This window comes from Anomaloglossus baeobatrachus, unplaced genomic scaffold (genome assembly GCF_048569485.1).
Source record: "Anomaloglossus baeobatrachus isolate aAnoBae1 unplaced genomic scaffold, aAnoBae1.hap1 Scaffold_3138, whole genome shotgun sequence".
Classification (NCBI taxonomy): domain Eukaryota; kingdom Metazoa; phylum Chordata; class Amphibia; order Anura; family Aromobatidae; genus Anomaloglossus; species Anomaloglossus baeobatrachus.
The window spans coordinates 22,660-37,830 of NW_027442544.1; the positions used below are offsets into that span (position 1 = coordinate 22,660).

The 15,171-nt window shown below is 46.4% G+C and overlaps 9 non-coding genes across 9 annotated transcripts; all 9 read right to left on the reverse strand.

Moving 5' to 3' along the window:
• Nucleotides 1-1,216: 1,216 nt before the first annotated feature.
• LOC142269145 (U2 spliceosomal RNA) lies at nucleotides 1,217-1,407 on the reverse strand. The gene has a single exon (XR_012734690.1). It is a non-coding gene; the product is annotated as a U2 spliceosomal RNA (small nuclear RNA).
• Nucleotides 1,408-2,794: 1,387 nt separating this feature from the next.
• LOC142269146 (U2 spliceosomal RNA) lies at nucleotides 2,795-2,985 on the reverse strand. Its single transcript, XR_012734691.1, has one exon. It is a non-coding gene; the product is annotated as a U2 spliceosomal RNA (small nuclear RNA).
• Nucleotides 2,986-4,372: 1,387 nt separating this feature from the next.
• On the reverse strand, nucleotides 4,373-4,563 carry LOC142269149 (U2 spliceosomal RNA). Its single transcript, XR_012734693.1, has one exon. It is a non-coding gene; the product is annotated as a U2 spliceosomal RNA (small nuclear RNA).
• Nucleotides 4,564-5,951: 1,388 nt separating this feature from the next.
• LOC142269150 (U2 spliceosomal RNA) lies at nucleotides 5,952-6,142 on the reverse strand. Its single transcript, XR_012734694.1, has one exon. It is a non-coding gene; the product is annotated as a U2 spliceosomal RNA (small nuclear RNA).
• Nucleotides 6,143-7,529: 1,387 nt separating this feature from the next.
• LOC142269151 (U2 spliceosomal RNA) lies at nucleotides 7,530-7,720 on the reverse strand. Its single transcript, XR_012734695.1, has one exon. It is a non-coding gene; the product is annotated as a U2 spliceosomal RNA (small nuclear RNA).
• A 1,387-nt stretch (nucleotides 7,721-9,107) lies between these two features.
• LOC142269152 (U2 spliceosomal RNA) lies at nucleotides 9,108-9,298 on the reverse strand. Its single transcript, XR_012734696.1, has one exon. It is a non-coding gene; the product is annotated as a U2 spliceosomal RNA (small nuclear RNA).
• Nucleotides 9,299-10,685: 1,387 nt separating this feature from the next.
• Nucleotides 10,686-10,876, reverse strand: LOC142269153 (U2 spliceosomal RNA). Its single transcript, XR_012734697.1, has one exon. It is a non-coding gene; the product is annotated as a U2 spliceosomal RNA (small nuclear RNA).
• Nucleotides 10,877-12,263: 1,387 nt separating this feature from the next.
• Nucleotides 12,264-12,454, reverse strand: LOC142269154 (U2 spliceosomal RNA). The gene has a single exon (XR_012734698.1). It is a non-coding gene; the product is annotated as a U2 spliceosomal RNA (small nuclear RNA).
• A 1,387-nt stretch (nucleotides 12,455-13,841) lies between these two features.
• On the reverse strand, nucleotides 13,842-14,032 carry LOC142269155 (U2 spliceosomal RNA). Its single transcript, XR_012734699.1, has one exon. It is a non-coding gene; the product is annotated as a U2 spliceosomal RNA (small nuclear RNA).
• Between the last annotated feature and the right edge of the window lie 1,139 nt (nucleotides 14,033-15,171).

Consider the following 15,171-nt stretch of genomic DNA (forward strand, 5'->3'; position numbering starts at 1 on the left):
CAGCCGCCGCCCACTGCAATGAATCTGAATAACTCCTCCTTTAGGGCGCAAGCAACTCCCCTCCCCCTTGCAGTCTTTCCAATTCACGATACAAAAAGACGGACAGGACAGGTTGCCTGACTTTCCGTCACTGCCACCCTTTGCCATCCTTACCCGTAGAAAGCCCTTTCATCATCCCCAAACCCTAATCTTTTCCCTTTCCTTCCCAGCCCCCAAACCCTGCCCTCTGTACCTTTCTCACCACCCGCTTCCCTTCTCCTGTCATCCCCCTACCACCCGGGAAAAAAAGAGATTGCCCCCTCCTTCCACTAGCCCACCCTCCCACCCAAAGAACAACTTCTTCTGCGCAGCTTGTTTTCTAGGCAGCAGCGCTATTGTGATGTCATCGGGGGGCATTGTGACAAGCCGCCAGTGTTCCGTCTCTTCATGTTGTGCACAGTTCAAACGGAAAATACATCAACAGGCAGACTACAGAAAAGCTTACTATCAAAGGTTAGAGGGGGGCTTTCTCAGAGGGCTTTTTACAGTTTTTCTATTCCCAATTAGCCGTTTAAGTGTACTTATTGAAAGTAGTAATTCTTTCATAGGCCGCCCTTTCTTAGTATTTGACGTTCCTTATATTGCGGTATGAGGCTTCGCAGTAGGTTGCAAACATTCATCACCCATGACTGTCCCCAATTGAGCTCAGAAGCTCAATGTCTATCATGACCTCTCTTTTAGAATGTCCAAGAGCAAGCAAACTATTCCTCCAGGAGAGGGCGCCAACAGACTACTAAAGAGATCATCATTACTCAAAGAAAACCCCAAAAACCAATGCATGATAGGAATAAACAGGTAACTTTCTTTGGAGTGGAAGCGGAGAGATCGCACCAGATGCCAATTCTAGATGTTATCACACCTGTGGTCACTGCAGCAGCAGGTGAATCCACTTTGTCCAAAAGGGATCTATTCCATTCAATTGCAAATGATCTAGATAAGACAGAGAACTGCAGCACGGGGACATAGCCGAGTTGGTCAGGTTGAGTGGTGATGAGTTTGCTATTTGGATGAATAAAGAAAGTCAAAAGTGTGAAAGATAAAAAACAAAAGGAGGAAGTGTGAAAAGTGAATGGGCCAAATTGAGGTGCATATGAAGACGTATGCTTTCTTCCAATTCATTAAATCGGGCTAATATGAATCAGGTGAATTGAGTTCTGCTTTTGGAAACTGGGTTAAGAAGGGGTGCACCGTTCCTGGAGGTACTGCAATACCAGGTCAATGCGTGGAGTGGACAGAGCAAGCTCTTTTTCCATCTCCCTGTTCTAAAAATCCATTTAATATATGGTCCCCAGATAGGGGACGTATCAGATATTAAACTGATAAGAACAGATACTACACTTGATCTTAGCCAAAAGGCCGAGAAGCGATAACCAGAATTGGTTTGGGCCTCGAGTGGCACCCTGGCCTATGCCGGACACATCTTAGGGAGAGAGAGCGAGAGGGAGACAAACCCACGCCTACACAAGACATTTTGTCACCCAAGCCAACCCTTGAAAAGGCTGCTTTGCAGAGCCAAAACAAGAAGAATGGTGCGTTTTGCAGCCGCCGCCCACTGCAATGAATCTGAATAACTCCTCCTTTAGGGCGCAAGCAACTCCCCTCCCCCTTGCAGTCTTTCCAATTCACGATACAAAAAGACGGACAGGACAGGTTGCCTGACTTTCCGTCACTGCCACCCTTTGCCATCCTTACCCGTAGAAAGCCCTTTCATCATCCCCAAACCCTAATCTTTTCCCTTTCCTTCCCAGCCCCCAAACCCTGCCCTCTGTACCTTTCTCACCACCCGCTTCCCTTCTCCTGTCATCCCCCTACCACCCGGGAAAAAAAGAGATTGCCCCCTCCTTCCACTAGCCCACCCTCCCACCCAAAGAACAACTTCTTCTGCGCAGCTTGTTTTCTAGGCAGCAGCGCTATTGTGATGTCATCGGGGGGCATTGTGACAAGCCGCCAGTGTTCCGTCTCTTCATGTTGTGCACAGTTCAAACGGAAAATACATCAACAGGCAGACTACAGAAAAGCTTACTATCAAAGGTTAGAGGGGGGCTTTCTCAGAGGGCTTTTTACAGTTTTTCTATTCCCAATTAGCCGTTTAAGTGTACTTATTGAAAGTAGTAATTCTTTCATAGGCCGCCCTTTCTTAGTATTTGACGTTCCTTATATTGCGGTATGAGGCTTCGCAGTAGGTTGCAAACATTCATCACCCATGACTGTCCCCAATTGAGCTCAGAAGCTCAATGTCTATCATGACCTCTCTTTTAGAATGTCCAAGAGCAAGCAAACTATTCCTCCAGGAGAGGGCGCCAACAGACTACTAAAGAGATCATCATTACTCAAAGAAAACCCCAAAAACCAATGCATGATAGGAATAAACAGGTAACTTTCTTTGGAGTGGAAGCGGAGAGATCGCACCAGATGCCAATTCTAGATGTTATCACACCTGTGGTCACTGCAGCAGCAGGTGAATCCACTTTGTCCAAAAGGGATCTATTCCATTCAATTGCAAATGATCTAGATAAGACAGAGAACTGCAGCACGGGGACATAGCCGAGTTGGTCAGGTTGAGTGGTGATGAGTTTGCTATTTGGATGAATAAAGAAAGTCAAAAGTGTGAAAGATAAAAAACAAAAGGAGGAAGTGTGAAAAGTGAATGGGCCAAATTGAGGTGCATATGAAGACGTATGCTTTCTTCCAATTCATTAAATCGGGCTAATATGAATCAGGTGAATTGAGTTCTGCTTTTGGAAACTGGGTTAAGAAGGGGTGCACCGTTCCTGGAGGTACTGCAATACCAGGTCAATGCGTGGAGTGGACAGAGCAAGCTCTTTTTCCATCTCCCTGTTCTAAAAATCCATTTAATATATGGTCCCCAGATAGGGGACGTATCAGATATTAAACTGATAAGAACAGATACTACACTTGATCTTAGCCAAAAGGCCGAGAAGCGATAACCAGAATTGGTTTGGGCCTCGAGTGGCACCCTGGCCTATGCCGGACACATCTTAGGGAGAGAGAGCGAGAGGGAGACAAACCCACGCCTACACAAGACATTTTGTCACCCAAGCCAACCCTTGAAAAGGCTGCTTTGCAGAGCCAAAACAAGAAGAATGGTGCGTTTTGCAGCCGCCGCCCACTGCAATGAATCTGAATAACTCCTCCTTTAGGGCGCAAGCAACTCCCCTCCCCCTTGCAGTCTTTCCAATTCACGATACAAAAAGACGGACAGGACAGGTTGCCTGACTTTCCGTCACTGCCACCCTTTGCCATCCTTACCCGTAGAAAGCCCTTTCATCATCCCCAAACCCTAATCTTTTCCCTTTCCTTCCCAGCCCCCAAACCCTGCCCTCTGTACCTTTCTCACCACCCGCTTCCCTTCTCCTGTCATCCCCCTACCACCCGGGAAAAAAAGAGATTGCCCCCTCCTTCCACTAGCCCACCCTCCCACCCAAAGAACAACTTCTTCTGCGCAGCTTGTTTTCTAGGCAGCAGCGCTATTGTGATGTCATCGGGGGGCATTGTGACAAGCCGCCAGTGTTCCGTCTCTTCATGTTGTGCACAGTTCAAACGGAAAATACATCAACAGGCAGACTACAGAAAAGCTTACTATCAAAGGTTAGAGGGGGGCTTTCTCAGAGGGCTTTTTACAGTTTTTCTATTCCCAATTAGCCGTTTAAGTGTACTTATTGAAAGTAGTAATTCTTTCATAGGCCGCCCTTTCTTAGTATTTGACGTTCCTTATATTGCGGTATGAGGCTTCGCAGTAGGTTGCAAACATTCATCACCCATGACTGTCCCCAATTGAGCTCAGAAGCTCAATGTCTATCATGACCTCTCTTTTAGAATGTCCAAGAGCAAGCAAACTATTCCTCCAGGAGAGGGCGCCAACAGACTACTAAAGAGATCATCATTACTCAAAGAAAACCCCAAAAACCAATGCATGATAGGAATAAACAGGTAACTTTCTTTGGAGTGGAAGCGGAGAGATCGCACCAGATGCCAATTCTAGATGTTATCACACCTGTGGTCACTGCAGCAGCAGGTGAATCCACTTTGTCCAAAAGGGATCTATTCCATTCAATTGCAAATGATCTAGATAAGACAGAGAACTGCAGCACGGGGACATAGCCGAGTTGGTCAGGTTGAGTGGTGATGAGTTTGCTATTTGGATGAATAAAGAAAGTCAAAAGTGTGAAAGATAAAAAACAAAAGGAGGAAGTGTGAAAAGTGAATGGGCCAAATTGAGGTGCATATGAAGACGTATGCTTTCTTCCAATTCATTAAATCGGGCTAATATGAATCAGGTGAATTGAGTTCTGCTTTTGGAAACTGGGTTAAGAAGGGGTGCACCGTTCCTGGAGGTACTGCAATACCAGGTCAATGCGTGGAGTGGACAGAGCAAGCTCTTTTTCCATCTCCCTGTTCTAAAAATCCATTTAATATATGGTCCCCAGATAGGGGACGTATCAGATATTAAACTGATAAGAACAGATACTACACTTGATCTTAGCCAAAAGGCCGAGAAGCGATAACCAGAATTGGTTTGGGCCTCGAGTGGCACCCTGGCCTATGCCGGACACATCTTAGGGAGAGAGAGCGAGAGGGAGACAAACCCACGCCTACACAAGACATTTTGTCACCCAAGCCAACCCTTGAAAAGGCTGCTTTGCAGAGCCAAAACAAGAAGAATGGTGCGTTTTGCAGCCGCCGCCCACTGCAATGAATCTGAATAACTCCTCCTTTAGGGCGCAAGCAACTCCCCTCCCCCTTGCAGTCTTTCCAATTCACGATACAAAAAGACGGACAGGACAGGTTGCCTGACTTTCCGTCACTGCCACCCTTTGCCATCCTTACCCGTAGAAAGCCCTTTCATCATCCCCAAACCCTAATCTTTTCCCTTTCCTTCCCAGCCCCCAAACCCTGCCCTCTGTACCTTTCTCACCACCCGCTTCCCTTCTCCTGTCATCCCCCTACCACCCGGGAAAAAAAGAGATTGCCCCCTCCTTCCACTAGCCCACCCTCCCACCCAAAGAACAACTTCTTCTGCGCAGCTTGTTTTCTAGGCAGCAGCGCTATTGTGATGTCATCGGGGGGCATTGTGACAAGCCGCCAGTGTTCCGTCTCTTCATGTTGTGCACAGTTCATAACGGAAAATACATCAACAGGCAGACTACAGAAAAGCTTACTATCAAAGGTTAGAGGGGGGCTTTCTCAGAGGGCTTTTTACAGTTTTTCTATTCCCAATTAGCCGTTTAAGTGTACTTATTGAAAGTAGTAATTCTTTCATAGGCCGCCCTTTCTTAGTATTTGACGTTCCTTATATTGCGGTATGAGGCTTCGCAGTAGGTTGCAAACATTCATCACCCATGACTGTCCCCAATTGAGCTCAGAAGCTCAATGTCTATCATGACCTCTCTTTTAGAATGTCCAAGAGCAAGCAAACTATTCCTCCAGGAGAGGGCGCCAACAGACTACTAAAGAGATCATCATTACTCAAAGAAAACCCCAAAAACCAATGCATGATAGGAATAAACAGGTAACTTTCTTTGGAGTGGAAGCGGAGAGATCGCACCAGATGCCAATTCTAGATGTTATCACACCTGTGGTCACTGCAGCAGCAGGTGAATCCACTTTGTCCAAAAGGGATCTATTCCATTCAATTGCAAATGATCTAGATAAGACAGAGAACTGCAGCACGGGGACATAGCCGAGTTGGTCAGGTTGAGTGGTGATGAGTTTGCTATTTGGATGAATAAAGAAAGTCAAAAGTGTGAAAGATAAAAAACAAAAGGAGGAAGTGTGAAAAGTGAATGGGCCAAATTGAGGTGCATATGAAGACGTATGCTTTCTTCCAATTCATTAAATCGGGCTAATATGAATCAGGTGAATTGAGTTCTGCTTTTGGAAACTGGGTTAAGAAGGGGTGCACCGTTCCTGGAGGTACTGCAATACCAGGTCAATGCGTGGAGTGGACAGAGCAAGCTCTTTTTCCATCTCCCTGTTCTAAAAATCCATTTAATATATGGTCCCCAGATAGGGGACGTATCAGATATTAAACTGATAAGAACAGATACTACACTTGATCTTAGCCAAAAGGCCGAGAAGCGATAACCAGAATTGGTTTGGGCCTCGAGTGGCACCCTGGCCTATGCCGGACACATCTTAGGGAGAGAGAGCGAGAGGGAGACAAACCCACGCCTACACAAGACATTTTGTCACCCAAGCCAACCCTTGAAAAGGCTGCTTTGCAGAGCCAAAACAAGAAGAATGGTGCGTTTTGCAGCCGCCGCCCACTGCAATGAATCTGAATAACTCCTCCTTTAGGGCGCAAGCAACTCCCCTCCCCCTTGCAGTCTTTCCAATTCACGATACAAAAAGACGGACAGGACAGGTTGCCTGACTTTCCGTCACTGCCACCCTTTGCCATCCTTACCCGTAGAAAGCCCTTTCATCATCCCCAAACCCTAATCTTTTCCCTTTCCTTCCCAGCCCCCAAACCCTGCCCTCTGTACCTTTCTCACCACCCGCTTCCCTTCTCCTGTCATCCCCCTACCACCCGGGAAAAAAAGAGATTGCCCCCTCCTTCCACTAGCCCACCCTCCCACCCAAAGAACAACTTCTTCTGCGCAGCTTGTTTTCTAGGCAGCAGCGCTATTGTGATGTCATCGGGGGGCATTGTGACAAGCCGCCAGTGTTCCGTCTCTTCATGTTGTGCACAGTTCAAACGGAAAATACATCAACAGGCAGACTACAGAAAAGCTTACTATCAAAGGTTAGAGGGGGGCTTTCTCAGAGGGCTTTTTACAGTTTTTCTATTCCCAATTAGCCGTTTAAGTGTACTTATTGAAAGTAGTAATTCTTTCATAGGCCGCCCTTTCTTAGTATTTGACGTTCCTTATATTGCGGTATGAGGCTTCGCAGTAGGTTGCAAACATTCATCACCCATGACTGTCCCCAATTGAGCTCAGAAGCTCAATGTCTATCATGACCTCTCTTTTAGAATGTCCAAGAGCAAGCAAACTATTCCTCCAGGAGAGGGCGCCAACAGACTACTAAAGAGATCATCATTACTCAAAGAAAACCCCAAAAACCAATGCATGATAGGAATAAACAGGTAACTTTCTTTGGAGTGGAAGCGGAGAGATCGCACCAGATGCCAATTCTAGATGTTATCACACCTGTGGTCACTGCAGCAGCAGGTGAATCCACTTTGTCCAAAAGGGATCTATTCCATTCAATTGCAAATGATCTAGATAAGACAGAGAACTGCAGCACGGGGACATAGCCGAGTTGGTCAGGTTGAGTGGTGATGAGTTTGCTATTTGGATGAATAAAGAAAGTCAAAAGTGTGAAAGATAAAAAACAAAAGGAGGAAGTGTGAAAAGTGAATGGGCCAAATTGAGGTGCATATGAAGACGTATGCTTTCTTCCAATTCATTAAATCGGGCTAATATGAATCAGGTGAATTGAGTTCTGCTTTTGGAAACTGGGTTAAGAAGGGGTGCACCGTTCCTGGAGGTACTGCAATACCAGGTCAATGCGTGGAGTGGACAGAGCAAGCTCTTTTTCCATCTCCCTGTTCTAAAAATCCATTTAATATATGGTCCCCAGATAGGGGACGTATCAGATATTAAACTGATAAGAACAGATACTACACTTGATCTTAGCCAAAAGGCCGAGAAGCGATAACCAGAATTGGTTTGGGCCTCGAGTGGCACCCTGGCCTATGCCGGACACATCTTAGGGAGAGAGAGCGAGAGGGAGACAAACCCACGCCTACACAAGACATTTTGTCACCCAAGCCAACCCTTGAAAAGGCTGCTTTGCAGAGCCAAAACAAGAAGAATGGTGCGTTTTGCAGCCGCCGCCCACTGCAATGAATCTGAATAACTCCTCCTTTAGGGCGCAAGCAACTCCCCTCCCCCTTGCAGTCTTTCCAATTCACGATACAAAAAGACGGACAGGACAGGTTGCCTGACTTTCCGTCACTGCCACCCTTTGCCATCCTTACCCGTAGAAAGCCCTTTCATCATCCCCAAACCCTAATCTTTTCCCTTTCCTTCCCAGCCCCCAAACCCTGCCCTCTGTACCTTTCTCACCACCCGCTTCCCTTCTCCTGTCATCCCCCTACCACCCGGGAAAAAAAGAGATTGCCCCCTCCTTCCACTAGCCCACCCTCCCACCCAAAGAACAACTTCTTCTGCGCAGCTTGTTTTCTAGGCAGCAGCGCTATTGTGATGTCATCGGGGGGCATTGTGACAAGCCGCCAGTGTTCCGTCTCTTCATGTTGTGCACAGTTCAAACGGAAAATACATCAACAGGCAGACTACAGAAAAGCTTACTATCAAAGGTTAGAGGGGGGCTTTCTCAGAGGGCTTTTTACAGTTTTTCTATTCCCAATTAGCCGTTTAAGTGTACTTATTGAAAGTAGTAATTCTTTCATAGGCCGCCCTTTCTTAGTATTTGACGTTCCTTATATTGCGGTATGAGGCTTCGCAGTAGGTTGCAAACATTCATCACCCATGACTGTCCCCAATTGAGCTCAGAAGCTCAATGTCTATCATGACCTCTCTTTTAGAATGTCCAAGAGCAAGCAAACTATTCCTCCAGGAGAGGGCGCCAACAGACTACTAAAGAGATCATCATTACTCAAAGAAAACCCCAAAAACCAATGCATGATAGGAATAAACAGGTAACTTTCTTTGGAGTGGAAGCGGAGAGATCGCACCAGATGCCAATTCTAGATGTTATCACACCTGTGGTCACTGCAGCAGCAGGTGAATCCACTTTGTCCAAAAGGGATCTATTCCATTCAATTGCAAATGATCTAGATAAGACAGAGAACTGCAGCACGGGGACATAGCCGAGTTGGTCAGGTTGAGTGGTGATGAGTTTGCTATTTGGATGAATAAAGAAAGTCAAAAGTGTGAAAGATAAAAAACAAAAGGAGGAAGTGTGAAAAGTGAATGGGCCAAATTGAGGTGCATATGAAGACGTATGCTTTCTTCCAATTCATTAAATCGGGCTAATATGAATCAGGTGAATTGAGTTCTGCTTTTGGAAACTGGGTTAAGAAGGGGTGCACCGTTCCTGGAGGTACTGCAATACCAGGTCAATGCGTGGAGTGGACAGAGCAAGCTCTTTTTCCATCTCCCTGTTCTAAAAATCCATTTAATATATGGTCCCCAGATAGGGGACGTATCAGATATTAAACTGATAAGAACAGATACTACACTTGATCTTAGCCAAAAGGCCGAGAAGCGATAACCAGAATTGGTTTGGGCCTCGAGTGGCACCCTGGCCTATGCCGGACACATCTTAGGGAGAGAGAGCGAGAGGGAGACAAACCCACGCCTACACAAGACATTTTGTCACCCAAGCCAACCCTTGAAAAGGCTGCTTTGCAGAGCCAAAACAAGAAGAATGGTGCGTTTTGCAGCCGCCGCCCACTGCAATGAATCTGAATAACTCCTCCTTTAGGGCGCAAGCAACTCCCCTCCCCCTTGCAGTCTTTCCAATTCACGATACAAAAAGACGGACAGGACAGGTTGCCTGACTTTCCGTCACTGCCACCCTTTGCCATCCTTACCCGTAGAAAGCCCTTTCATCATCCCCAAACCCTAATCTTTTCCCTTTCCTTCCCAGCCCCCAAACCCTGCCCTCTGTACCTTTCTCACCACCCGCTTCCCTTCTCCTGTCATCCCCCTACCACCCGGGAAAAAAAGAGATTGCCCCCTCCTTCCACTAGCCCACCCTCCCACCCAAAGAACAACTTCTTCTGCGCAGCTTGTTTTCTAGGCAGCAGCGCTATTGTGATGTCATCGGGGGGCATTGTGACAAGCCGCCAGTGTTCCGTCTCTTCATGTTGTGCACAGTTCAAACGGAAAATACATCAACAGGCAGACTACAGAAAAGCTTACTATCAAAGGTTAGAGGGGGGCTTTCTCAGAGGGCTTTTTACAGTTTTTCTATTCCCAATTAGCCGTTTAAGTGTACTTATTGAAAGTAGTAATTCTTTCATAGGCCGCCCTTTCTTAGTATTTGACGTTCCTTATATTGCGGTATGAGGCTTCGCAGTAGGTTGCAAACATTCATCACCCATGACTGTCCCCAATTGAGCTCAGAAGCTCAATGTCTATCATGACCTCTCTTTTAGAATGTCCAAGAGCAAGCAAACTATTCCTCCAGGAGAGGGCGCCAACAGACTACTAAAGAGATCATCATTACTCAAAGAAAACCCCAAAAACCAATGCATGATAGGAATAAACAGGTAACTTTCTTTGGAGTGGAAGCGGAGAGATCGCACCAGATGCCAATTCTAGATGTTATCACACCTGTGGTCACTGCAGCAGCAGGTGAATCCACTTTGTCCAAAAGGGATCTATTCCATTCAATTGCAAATGATCTAGATAAGACAGAGAACTGCAGCACGGGGACATAGCCGAGTTGGTCAGGTTGAGTGGTGATGAGTTTGCTATTTGGATGAATAAAGAAAGTCAAAAGTGTGAAAGATAAAAAACAAAAGGAGGAAGTGTGAAAAGTGAATGGGCCAAATTGAGGTGCATATGAAGACGTATGCTTTCTTCCAATTCATTAAATCGGGCTAATATGAATCAGGTGAATTGAGTTCTGCTTTTGGAAACTGGGTTAAGAAGGGGTGCACCGTTCCTGGAGGTACTGCAATACCAGGTCAATGCGTGGAGTGGACAGAGCAAGCTCTTTTTCCATCTCCCTGTTCTAAAAATCCATTTAATATATGGTCCCCAGATAGGGGACGTATCAGATATTAAACTGATAAGAACAGATACTACACTTGATCTTAGCCAAAAGGCCGAGAAGCGATAACCAGAATTGGTTTGGGCCTCGAGTGGCACCCTGGCCTATGCCGGACACATCTTAGGGAGAGAGAGCGAGAGGGAGACAAACCCACGCCTACACAAGACATTTTGTCACCCAAGCCAACCCTTGAAAAGGCTGCTTTGCAGAGCCAAAACAAGAAGAATGGTGCGTTTTGCAGCCGCCGCCCACTGCAATGAATCTGAATAACTCCTCCTTTAGGGCGCAAGCAACTCCCCTCCCCCTTGCAGTCTTTCCAATTCACGATACAAAAAGACGGACAGGACAGGTTGCCTGACTTTCCGTCACTGCCACCCTTTGCCATCCTTACCCGTAGAAAGCCCTTTCATCATCCCCAAACCCTAATCTTTTCCCTTTCCTTCCCAGCCCCCAAACCCTGCCCTCTGTACCTTTCTCACCACCCGCTTCCCTTCTCCTGTCATCCCCCTACCACCCGGGAAAAAAAGAGATTGCCCCCTCCTTCCACTAGCCCACCCTCCCACCCAAAGAACAACTTCTTCTGCGCAGCTTGTTTTCTAGGCAGCAGCGCTATTGTGATGTCATCGGGGGGCATTGTGACAAGCCGCCAGTGTTCCGTCTCTTCATGTTGTGCACAGTTCAAACGGAAAATACATCAACAGGCAGACTACAGAAAAGCTTACTATCAAAGGTTAGAGGGGGGCTTTCTCAGAGGGCTTTTTACAGTTTTTCTATTCCCAATTAGCCGTTTAAGTGTACTTATTGAAAGTAGTAATTCTTTCATAGGCCGCCCTTTCTTAGTATTTGACGTTCCTTATATTGCGGTATGAGGCTTCGCAGTAGGTTGCAAACATTCATCACCCATGACTGTCCCCAATTGAGCTCAGAAGCTCAATGTCTATCATGACCTCTCTTTTAGAATGTCCAAGAGCAAGCAAACTATTCCTCCAGGAGAGGGCGCCAACAGACTACTAAAGAGATCATCATTACTCAAAGAAAACCCCAAAAACCAATGCATGATAGGAATAAACAGGTAACTTTCTTTGGAGTGGAAGCGGAGAGATCGCACCAGATGCCAATTCTAGATGTTATCACACCTGTGGTCACTGCAGCAGCAGGTGAATCCACTTTGTCCAAAAGGGATCTATTCCATTCAATTGCAAATGATCTAGATAAGACAGAGAACTGCAGCACGGGGACATAGCCGAGTTGGTCAGGTTGAGTGGTGATGAGTTTGCTATTTGGATGAATAAAGAAAGTCAAAAGTGTGAAAGATAAAAAACAAAAGGAGGAAGTGTGAAAAGTGAATGGGCCAAATTGAGGTGCATATGAAGACGTATGCTTTCTTCCAATTCATTAAATCGGGCTAATATGAATCAGGTGAATTGAGTTCTGCTTTTGGAAACTGGGTTAAGAAGGGGTGCACCGTTCCTGGAGGTACTGCAATACCAGGTCAATGCGTGGAGTGGACAGAGCAAGCTCTTTTTCCATCTCCCTGTTCTAAAAATCCATTTAATATATGGTCCCCAGATAGGGGACGTATCAGATATTAAACTGATAAGAACAGATACTACACTTGATCTTAGCCAAAAGGCCGAGAAGCGATAACCAGAATTGGTTTGGGCCTCGAGTGGCACCCTGGCCTATGCCGGACACATCTTAGGGAGAGAGAGCGAGAGGGAGACAAACCCACGCCTACACAAGACATTTTGTCACCCAAGCCAACCCTTGAAAAGGCTGCTTTGCAGAGCCAAAACAAGAAGAATGGTGCGTTTTGCAGCCGCCGCCCACTGCAATGAATCTGAATAACTCCTCCTTTAGGGCGCAAGCAACTCCCCTCCCCCTTGCAGTCTTTCCAATTCACGATACAAAAAGACGGACAGGACAGGTTGCCTGACTTTCCGTCACTGCCACCCTTTGCCATCCTTACCCGTAGAAAGCCCTTTCATCATCCCCAAACCCTAATCTTTTCCCTTTCCTTCCCAGCCCCCAAACCCTGCCCTCTGTACCTTTCTCACCACCCGCTTCCCTTCTCCTGTCATCCCCCTACCACCCGGGAAAAAAAGAGATTGCCCCCTCCTTCCACTAGCCCACCCTCCCACCCAAAGAACAACTTCTTCTGCGCAGCTTGTTTTCTAGGCAGCAGCGCTATTGTGATGTCATCGGGGGGCATTGTGACAAGCCGCCAGTGTTCCGTCTCTTCATGTTGTGCACAGTTCAAACGGAAAATACATCAACAGGCAGACTACAGAAAAGCTTACTATCAAAGGTTAGAGGGGGGCTTTCTCAGAGGGCTTTTTACAGTTTTTCTATTCCCAATTAGCCGTTTAAGTGTACTTATTGAAAGTAGTAATTCTTTCATAGGCCGCCCTTTCTTAGTATTTGACGTTCCTTATATTGCGGTATGAGGCTTCGCAGTAGGTTGCAAACATTCATCACCCATGACTGTCCCCAATTGAGCTCAGAAGCTCAATGTCTATCATGACCTCTCTTTTAGAATGTCCAAGAGCAAGCAAACTATTCCTCCAGGAGAGGGCGCCAACAGACTACTAAAGAGATCATCATTACTCAAAGAAAACCCCAAAAACCAATGCATGATAGGAATAAACAGGTAACTTTCTTTGGAGTGGAAGCGGAGAGATCGCACCAGATGCCAATTCTAGATGTTATCACACCTGTGGTCACTGCAGCAGCAGGTGAATCCACTTTGTCCAAAAGGGATCTATTCCATTCAATTGCAAATGATCTAGATAAGACAGAGAACTGCAGCACGGGGACATAGCCGAGTTGGTCAGGTTGAGTGGTGATGAGTTTGCTATTTGGATGAATAAAGAAAGTCAAAAGTGTGAAAGATAAAAAACAAAAGGAGGAAGTGTGAAAAGTGAATGGGCCAAATTGAGGTGCATATGAAGACGTATGCTTTCTTCCAATTCATTAAATCGGGCTAATATGAATCAGGTGAATTGAGTTCTGCTTTTGGAAACTGGGTTAAGAAGGGGTGCACCGTTCCTGGAGGTACTGCAATACCAGGTCAATGCGTGGAGTGGACAGAGCAAGCTCTTTTTCCATCTCCCTGTTCTAAAAATCCATTTAATATATGGTCCCCAGATAGGGGACGTATCAGATATTAAACTGATAAGAACAGATACTACACTTGATCTTAGCCAAAAGGCCGAGAAGCGATAACCAGAATTGGTTTGGGCCTCGAGTGGCACCCTGGCCTATGCCGGACACATCTTAGGGAGAGAGAGCGAGAGGGAGACAAACCCACGCCTACACAAGACATTTTGTCACCCAAGCCAACCCTTGAAAAGGCTGCTTTGCAGAGCCAAAACAAGAAGAATGGTGCGTTTTGCAGCCGCCGCCCACTGCAATGAATCTGAATAACTCCTCCTTTAGGGCGCAAGCAACTCCCCTCCCCCTTGCAGTCTTTCCAATTCACGATACAAAAAGACGGACAGGACAGGTTGCCTGACTTTCCGTCACTGCCACCCTTTGCCATCCTTACCCGTAGAAAGCCCTTTCATCATCCCCAAACCCTAATCTTTTCCCTTTCCTTCCCAGCCCCCAAACCCTGCCCTCTGTACCTTTCTCACCACCCGCTTCCCTTCTCCTGTCATCCCCCTACCACCCGGGAAAAAAAGAGATTGCCCCCTCCTTCCACTAGCCCACCCTCCCACCCAAAGAACAACTTCTTCTGCGCAGCTTGTTTTCTAGGCAGCAGCGCTATTGTGATGTCATCGGGGGGCATTGTGACAAGCCGCCAGTGTTCCGTCTCTTCATGTTGTGCACAGTTCAAACGGAAAATACATCAACAGGCAGACTACAGAAAAGCTTACTATCAAAGGTTAGAGGGGGGCTTTCTCAGAGGGCTTTTTACAGTTTTTCTATTCCCAATTAGCCGTTTAAGTGTACTTATTGAAAGTAGTAATTCTTTCATAGGCCGCCCTTTCTTAGTATTTGACGTTCCTTATATTGCGGTATGAGGCTTCGCAGTAGGTTGCAAACATTCATCACCCATGACTGTCCCCAATTGAGCTCAGAAGCTCAATGTCTATCATGACCTCTCTTTTAGAATGTCCAAGAGCAAGCAAACTATTCCTCCAGGAGAGGGCGCCAACAGACTACTAAAGAGATCATCATTACTCAAAGAAAACCCCAAAAACCAATGCATGATAGGAATAAACAGGTAACTTTCTTTGGAGTGGAAGCGGAGAGATCGCACCAGATGCCAATTCTAGATGTTATCACACCTGTGGTCACTGCAGCAGCAGGTGAATCCACTTTGTCCAAAAGGGATCTATTCCATTCAATTGCAAATGA